The sequence below is a fragment of the Entelurus aequoreus genome, linkage group LG18 (genome assembly GCF_033978785.1).
Source record: "Entelurus aequoreus isolate RoL-2023_Sb linkage group LG18, RoL_Eaeq_v1.1, whole genome shotgun sequence".
Classification (NCBI taxonomy): Eukaryota; Metazoa; Chordata; class Actinopteri; order Syngnathiformes; family Syngnathidae; genus Entelurus; species Entelurus aequoreus.
The window spans coordinates 36229426-36239324 of record NC_084748.1 but is presented as its reverse complement, the minus strand read 5'-3'; positions in this window follow the sequence as shown (position 1 = coordinate 36239324).

The following is a 9899-nucleotide window of genomic DNA, read 5'->3' as shown; positions in this document are numbered from 1 at the left end:
TAGCATTTAGGATAGCTAGCCATTAATGGCAATAAAAGTTAGTTAAAGTACCACTGATAGTCACACACACACTAGGTGTGATGAAATTAGCCTCTGCATTTGACCCCTCCCCTTGTTCCACTCCCTGGGAGGTGAGGGGACCAGTGAGCAGCATCGTTGGCAGCGCTCGGGAATAATTTTTTGGTGATTTAACCCCCAATTCCAAGCTGAGCAGAGAGGCAATGGGTCTCATTTTTATAGTCTTTGGTATGACTCGGCCGGGGTTTGAACTCACGACCTACTGATCTCAGGGCGGACACTCTAACCACAAGGCCACTGAGCATTAGGATGTGGGATCTGAGCCGAGGATGTCGTTGTGGCTTGTGCAGCCCTTTGAGACACTCGTGATTTAGGGCTATAGAAGTAAACATTGATTGATTGATTGATTGTATAGCTGCCAACTAGCGATTAGCTCCCTTAGTCATCAGTGATTAGCGGCGAAATCTGCAAACTAACGATCGGGACGCCAGTTGCCAGCTGACGATTAGTGCGCTAGTTGAGTTGTCAGCTAGCTATTAGCAGCCCTATACTGTATAATTTGAATATGTTTGTATTAAAGTTAAAGTTAAAGTACCAATGATTGTCACACACACTAGGTGTGGTGAAATTATTGTCTGCATTTGACCCATCACCCTTGATCACCCCCTGGGAGGTGAGGGGAGCAGTGAGCAGCAGCGTTGGCCGCGCCCGGGAATCATTTTTGGTGATTTAACCCCCAATCCCAACCCTTGATGCTGAGTGCCAAGCAGGGAGGTAATGGGTCACATTTTTATAGTCTTTGGTATGACTCGGCCGGGGTTTGAACTCACAACCAAACGATCTCAAGGCGGACACTCTAACCACAAGGCCACTGAGTATTGCACAATAACAAGGTACATTTGAGTATCAGTTCAATTTAAAACGATCACAAACCCCTCACTCATGTCCTTCCATCAGTTTGGTGGTCCTTGGCCTGGAAAACTTTGAAGACCTCTGTCATATGCTAACATTTTATAAAGTTTTACCTAAATCATTTATTTACTCAAAACTTGTGTATTATCTAGAGTTCCGTCCGTCTATTTTAAAGCGACAAATACTACAAATGAATGTGAGAATGTACATTAGGTTTTTAGAGTACTTTTTTGATCGAATAGATCGTATAGTCAGACCTTGATTTACAAGCCCTCTATTTGCGAACGTTTCGCTTGACAAACTTTTAGATCAAGCCAATTGTGCCTAGGTGTACGAATTTGTTCATTTTGTGTTCCACCTGCAAGCAAAAAGCAGGGTGTCCGGTTCAAACACTGATGACATCTATTAAACAGACAAGAAGCAAGGAATTAAACAGAGACAGTATTCAATTTAGCTCATTGAGGAGAAACGTCTGGGCTGTACTCTTTGTACAGTCTTCCACCACGCTCTGACGAAAGGTCGCACGCCTCCTCTTTCATTTGGACTTTCCCTGATTACATGACAACAGCTGTTTCTAAAGGAAGGGGGGTCATAAACAGCCGTCGCCTTTGGTTACAAAACAGTTCAAAGAAAAGGTGCCTGGAGGGGGGCCAGGTCCTGCTTCCTCTCCGCTTTATAGATCTCGGGTCAAGACAAAATCTTCCTGTGGATTACAATAAATCAAAGAAACTGACACCTTCATGTCGCTTCCCATCCTACACAGTTGAGTTTTACAAGCCTTTTGATTGGTAAGATCAAAGACAGCTTTTGTCTTCTCGCCGGGAACTCATTGAAACACAACGTTTTGTGATAACTTAGATACAATTATTCTGACACAGGGCGCAGCATTTTAGTGAGGATTCAGAGCCCTCCACGTCACTACTCGCTACTCAGTGCTTTAGCGTGTGTGCCTTTTTTCTTCTTCTTTTTTTTCATCTTTTTGACAAGTTTTGCCCATTTTGCTAACTCGTGAGTTCCAAAAAAACCTCAAAAGACCAGCGTGGGAAGAAAATGGTAATCACTGTGGTGTTAAAAATAAATTCATAATAAATCAACTATTTGTGAGGATTACAATGGCTTAGTGGCCACATGTGTGGACAGCACCTTTTAGCTCTTATTTCCAAAATTGTGTACACCACTGAATTGGGGTCTTATGGCCGCTTATGTGGACACTTATGCTGCCATCTGGTGGTGTCAGAAGAGTATAACATACAATGGAATTTGGGGAAAAAAAGTGTAAAAATAAGAATTAGCATGTCACTAAACATGAAGAACACGTTTGTGTATGTCAGAATAATTGGATCTAAGTTATCACAAAACTTTGTGTTTCAATGAGTTCCCGGCGAGAAGACAAAACCTGTCTTTGAACCTACCAAGAAGAAGGTTTGTAAAACTCCACTGTGTAGGATGGGAAGCAACATGAAGGTGTTCTAGTTTCTTTCATGTATTGTAATCAACAGAAATATATTGTTTTGACCCAAGTACTACAAAGCGAAGAGGAAGCAGGACCTGACTCCCCTACAGGGACCTCTTCCTTGAACTGTTTTACAACCTTTTCTTTGAACTGTTCTGTAACCAAAGGCGATGGCTGTTTACGACCCTCGTGCCTTAGAAACAGCTGTTGCCATGTAATCAGGGAAAGTCCAAATAAAAGAGGAGGCGTACAATCTTTCGCCAGAGCGTGTTGAGACACTGTCCAAGGGTACAGTGTCTAGGCGTCTCTCCTCAATTGAGCCAAATTTAATTCTGTCTCTGTTTAATTATTTGCTTCTTGTCTTGTTTAATAGATGTCATCAGTGTTTGAACCTGACAGTGTACTTATGGACAACGTTCCCTCCGAGGTGCGCGCCTGTGCAATTGCGCACTGCTCAAGCGTCCTCTGTGCACGGCAAATCTATGCCACGCACAAAATCAAATAAAAAAGTAAGCGCATAACAATTTTCGACACACGGACACGACAGAGAAAACAGTTTTCGTCATCCTTGTTCAAATATTGTAACGTCTGTCGAGACGCTTTGAGGACATGAATTCCATCGATCACTCTACTGAGCAAAACTCTTTATTGTCGGCCATAAACACATCACCAAAACATTAGTAAAAAAAATGATATCTAGCAAAAGTGGTCATTTTCTGCAGTACAAACCAGACCAAAAGCAACTTTGTTTGTGTGAATACATTTTTGGCAGCTGGGTCTCACAACCGAGTTAATCTCAGGTGGGGGCGTAGTTTTAGTGTATGTTTCTGGCGCGCAATTGCGGCGCCAAAGACTACTTCCGGTTTCAGGGTGTTACCTGGAAACAGGAGCATACAAAAAGACGTGTTTTGAAAGCAATCGTGCATTCTTTGATATTGCCACTGATGTTTTTCTTGACCTGATGTGGGATCTGAGCCAAGGATGTCATTGTGGCTTGTGCAGCCCTTTGAGACATATGTAATTAAGGGCTATATAAGTAAGCTTTAATTGATTATGTGCATTAAAAGAACACTTAATTTTGTATGTAGCTTTTAAACAAAGCGGTTTTAGCACATCGTCGGATCAACAACAGTCCTTTACAATATCATTAATATCATAAATATGACCATATCTTTAATTTTGATTTGGACACGATAAAGGCTTAAATAATTTCAAACACATATCCTTGCAATAAACATGAAAATAAAGTGTTCTACACGTAGTAATCAGTTGTGGACAGACACAGTGCCAGCAATAAACAATAAATAATAAATAAATAATATACCATTGTAGGCATACAAATATTAAATACATAAATAATCTTTGTCTCAATAAAGGAAAAAAAAGGGTTCAAAAAATTAATCATAATTCTTGTTCTGTGTACTTTGTGAACACTTGTACTTTGAACAGTCTCTTAAACTGAATCATATCAGTGCTTTGTTGGATTTCTTTACTTGATCCATTCCATAATTTAATTCCACACATTGATATACTAAAGGTTTTAAGAGTTGTACGAGCATACAAATGTTTTAAATTACATTTTCCTATAAGGTTAAATTGCTCCTTATTTGTTGAAGAATTGTACATTCTTGGCTAGCAGGTTATAGTTTGCTTTGTACTTAATTTTAGCTGTTTGCAAATGCACCAAATCATTGAATTTCAATAATTGTGATTAAATAAACAAAGGGTTTGTATGTTCTCTATATCCAACATTATGTATTATTCCAATTGATATTTTTTGTAATACAGTTAGTGAATGAAGTGCACATTTGTAGTTGTTTCCCCATATTTCTACACAATAACTCAGATATGGTAACACTAGCGAGCAGTAGATCAACGTCGGGTCAACAGTCTTTTACAATCTCATTAATATCATAGAAATGGCCAATTCCTTTTTTATTTGGACACGATAAATAATTTCAAACACATATCCTTGCAATAAACACGAAAATAAAGTGTTTGTCCTACAAGTAGTAATCAGTTGTGGACAGACAAAGTCCCAGCAGTGCAGCTCTAGCATGCAAGCCCCCCCTTAAATGTTTTTCTGCAGCTGGGTCTCACAACCTAGTTAATCTCAGGTGGGAGCGTGGTTTTGGTGCACGTTCCTGGCGCACAATTGCGGCGCCAAAGACTACTTCCGTTTCAGAGTGTTACTTGGAGACACCAACATAAAAAAAGATGTGTTTTGAAAGCAATCGTGCATTCTTTGATATTGCCACATGCACCCTGTAATCCATCCATCCATCCATCCATCCATCTTCCTCCGCTTATCCGAGGTCGGGTCGCTGGGGCAGCAGCCTAAGCAGGGAAGCCCAGACTTCCCTCTCCCCAGCCACTTCGTCCAGCTCTTCCCGGGGGATCCCGAGGCGTTCCCAGGTCAGCCGGGAGACATAGTCTTCCCAACGTGTCCTGGGTCTTCCCCGTGGCCTCCTATCGGTCGGACGTGCCCTAAACATCTCCCTAGGGAGGCGTTCGGGTGGCATCCTGACCAGATGCCCGAACCACCTCATCTGGCTCCTCTCGATGTGGAGGAGCAGTGGCTTTACTTTGAGCTCCTCCTGGATGACAGAGCTTCTCACCCTATCTCTAAGGGAGAGACCCGCCACCCGGCGGAGGAAACTCATTTCGGCCGCTTGTACCCATGATCTTGTCCTTTCGGTCATAACCCAAAGCTCATGACCATAGGTGAGGATGGGAACGTAGATCGACCGGTAGATTGAGAGCTTTGCCTTGCGGCTCAGCTCCTTCTTCACCACAACAGACCGATACAGCGTCCGCATTACTGAAGACGCTGCACCGATCCGCCTGTCGATCTCACGATCCACTCTTCCCTCACTCGTGAACAAGACTCCGAGGTACTTGAGCTCCTCCAATTGGGGAAAGATCTCCTCCCCAACCCGGAGATGGCACTCCACCCTTTTCCGGGCGAGAACCATGGACTCGGACTTGGAGGTGCTGATTCTCATCCCAGTCGCTTCACACTCAGCTGCGAACCGATCCAGTGAGAGCTGAAGATCCTGGCCAGATGAAGCCATCAGGACCACATCATCTGCAAAAAGCAGAGACCTAATCCTGCAGCCACCAAACCGGATCCCCTCAACGCCTTGACTGCGCCTACAAATTCTGTCCATAAAAGTTATGAACAGAATCGGTGACAAAGGGCAGCCTTGGCGGAGTCCAACCCTCACTGGAAACGTGTCCGACTTACTGCCGGCAATGCGGACCAAGCTCTGACACTGATCATACAGGGAGCGGACCGCCACAATCAGACAGTCCGATACACCATACTCTCTGAGCACTCCCCACAGGACTTCCCGAAGGACACGGTCGAATACCTTTTCCAAGTCCACAAAGCACATGTAGACTGGTTGGGCAGACTCCCATGCACCCTCAAGGACCCTGCCAAGAGTATAGAGCTGGTCCACAGTTCCACGACCAGGACGAAAACCACACTGTTCCTCCTGAATCCGAGTTTCGACTATCCGGCGTAGCCTCTGGACACTGGACGCCGAGATGAGCGGTCGCACTCTCTTTCGCTCCCGATCGGGAATTCAAACAACTGCTCGGATTATCCCAAACTTCCTCCTTTTTCTACTGTGGATCACGGATTTATATTTTAAACCTCCTCGGATACTTTACCCTCTTGAAAATGAAAGTCAAGAACGCGAAATGGACATACACAGTGACTTTTATCTCCACGACAATACATCAGCGAAGCACCTTGGCTTTGGAGCTAACGTGTTAGCATCGTGCTTGACTGGCCATCGAGGCAAAGGGAACATGCCCCTGACTGGAAGGATAGGCAGAAAGTCAATAATACTACTATTACTTCTACTATCAGGAGACACTGAACTCAACCCTGGACCTGCAACAACACGGTTAATGTTGTCCCGACTGGCGAAGACTAGCAATGCTACTGCTAGCGTCACCATCGAAGCTAACTCTGCTACCGGCTCATCTCAGCTCAAGCTCACCTGTGCTCCAGCGATCGGCGGCTCGGCGGAGGACTTCGCCCCGTTCATCGACACGGTCGGAGGCTTGGCGGCGGCGGTGGAGGACGACTCAGTCATCGGAGAAGGCATCGACTCAGCGGCGGTGAAAGACGCAGCGGCGGCGGTGGACGGCGAACCAGTCATCGATGATGGCGGGGAACTGCACGAGATGGCGGGGGTCCACGCGGCCTCTCCCCGGTCCACGACGGTCGAGGACGCGGCATACACTGGATTTAGAGGCGCCTTTACAAAAACATTTTAGTTATTCTCTTTGTCCTCAAAAAAGTCCGCCAAAAGGAAATCCACCCCCTGCAACCCTACCTGGCCTCCCCCTCTCCCCCTCTCCAACTCCGCCCCTCCCCCTCCCTCCCCCTTCACCTGGAGGAAGATGCCTCTCTCTCTCTCTCCTCTCTCACCCTTCTCTTCTTCAACTTCAACAGCAATAACAACCAAGAACTTTTCTGGTCAGTACCACAACACAGCGGACTCTGATGCTCTTTTTGGTTCCAGTGGACTACACATCTTCCACCTTAATGTGAACAGCCTCTCTGGAGCCAAACTCGACCAAATCAGAGAAATGTTCCTCAACACGAAGGTAAAATTTTTGTGTTTCTCTGAAACCAAATTTGATCAAAGTATTTCTGACTCAGAGATAGAAATAGAAAACTTTTCGGTTATCAGAAAGGATAGGAATAAACACGGTGGGGGCGTTTGTATGTATATTCACCAAGATATAAAATACATAACTCGCACTGATCTTAACCACAATGACCTGGAATCTGTGTGGGCGGAAATCAAATTTAAAAACGCTAAGCCGGTACTAATAGGGACTGTTTATAGACCCCCTAATCAGAGTGATTTCTATGGGGCTTTGGAAGAATGCTTGGCAGGGACAGGCAACGTGGAGAAAATTATAACTGGGGATCTGAACACAGATATTCAACGCAAAGATGCGCCTGTCTTCAGATCCTTCAGCAAGTTTTGTAATCTGCACGGTCTTTCCCAGCTAATAGCGCTACCTACAAGGGTGTGTGATTCCACCCAATGAACCATAGATCTCATTCTCACTTCAGACCGGCCTAAAATAAAAAATAGTGGGGTCATGATCTGTGGTCTTAGTGACCACTATCTAACCTTCTGCACCCGCAAAATAGCTAAACCGAAAACCAATGGCCACATAACAGCCCAATCCAGATCCCTCAAAAAATACTCCAATGACAATTTCAATTTAAAATGAGATGAGTGGGACTGGTCCCCTGTGCTCGCGAGCAACCTGGTCAATGTTGCTTGGGATCGCTTCAAAACGGCGTTCCTAAAGATATTAAATGACATGGCTCCCGTGAAAACAGTCAGGATCAAAGCCCGCTCGGAACCATGGATGAATCCGGACCTATTAGCTGCCATTAAAGACAGAGACAGAAAATACTCTGAATACCAAAAATGTAAAACAGAAGTAGATAAGCAACCCAATAATATCAACCTCAAATTACTCCTTTCAACTCTCAAAAAGCAATGCAATAAATTAAGAAATAAGTCAACCAACCTGACTAAATCCTTAAAAAAAAATTACATTAATGACAAAATAGAGGAAAACACAAATAAGCCACGTGAGCTCTGGAAAATTCTCAATAACCAGCTTCCTGGTTGCAGCCGGAAACTTAAAACAAGACTCACCAACATCAGCATCAAGGAGGGTGACTCCCTCATTACAGACAAAATGGAGGTAGCTAGCAGACTTAACATCTTTTTCACCAGCATAGCCGCAACTCTTGTCAACAAGCTGTCCCACCACTCTGGTCGCTTTGGTGTAGAACACATTAAAGCCTTCTACAGAAAGCTAGGAGTATCCAACGATGATTTCAAATTAGAAATGGTCACAGCTGATGAGGTGTTTAAAAAATTGAGCGCGCTCCACCCTAACAAGGCCACCGGCCTTGATAATATTCCCTCCAGATTCCTCAGGGACTCTGCCTCCATCATTGCCCCGATCATCACGCACATAATAAACCTATCAATTACACAAGGCCAAGTACCAAAAGATTTTAAGATAGCAAGAGTAACTCCCCTCTTTAAAAAAGGAAGCAAATTGGAACCTGGCAACTACCGACCTGTTTCTATTCTCAGCTCCATTTCGAAAGTAATGGAGAAAATAGTTTATGAACAGGTCGATAGTTACCTTGCCACTAATAAACTCATGTACAAATTCCAATCGGGCTTCAGAACTAACCACTCCACTGACACGTCTTCTCTATCTGACCGACCACATCAAACATGAGGTGGACGCGGGCAAATACTGCGGCATGGTCATGCTGGACCTTCAGAAGGCCTTTGACACCGTTAACCACGCTATACTGTTGGATAAGCTCAGAGCAATCGGATTTAACAAAACCTCATGGAGCTGGATGCAATCTTACTTGGAGGGGAGGGAGCAGGTGGTAGAGGTGAACGGCACCGTGTCCCCCCACCACTTCTCTAAAGTGGGCTGGCTCAAGGTGGAGGACAGAGTTAAACAACTTGCACTGAGCCTAGTCTATAAAATCCACTACACCTCCCTGATACCGAAGTACATGTCAAACTACTTCCTTAATGTAAATGACCGCCATAACCACAACACCAGGGGGAGCTCCACTAACCACGTTAAACCCAGATTCCGAACTAACAAAGGTCTTAACTCATTCTCTTTCTATGCCACATCAATGTGGAATGCGCTCCAACAGGTATAAAAGAAAGGGCATCTCTATCCTCCTTCAAAACCGCACTAAAAGTTCACCTCCAGGCAGCTACAACCCTAAACTAACACCCTCCCCGGATTGCTAATCATCAAATGTAAACAATCAAATGCAGATACTTTTTCTTATGCCTTCTGATCTCTCTCTCTCTCTCTCTCTCTCTCTCTCGCTCTCTTTCTCTCTCTCTCTCTATGTGTCCACTACTTGCTGTCCATATCCTACCCCCCACTCCCTCCACACCCCTGATTGTAAATAATGTAAATAATTCAATGTGATTATCTTGTGTGATGACTGTATTATGATGATAGTATATATGATAGTATATATCTGTATCATGAATCAATTTAAGTGGACCCCGACTTAAATAAGTTGAAAAACTTATTCGGGTGTTACCATTTAGTGGTCAATTGTACGGAATATGTACTTCACTGTGCAACCTACTAATAAAAGTCTCAATCAATCAATCAAAACTCTTCTCCAGTACACCTGAATAGACCTTACCGGGAAGGCTGAGGAGTGTGATCCCCCGATAGTTAGAACACACCCTCCGGTTCCCCTTTTTAAAGAGAGGAACCACCACCCGGTCTGCCAATCCAGAGGTACCGACCCCGATTTCCACGCGATGCTGCAGAGTCTTGTCAACCAAGACAGCCCCACAGCATCCAGAGCCTTAAGGAACTCCGGCCGGATCTCATCCACCCCCGGGGCCTTGCCACCGAGGAGCTTTTTAACTACCTCAGCGACCTCAGCCCCAGA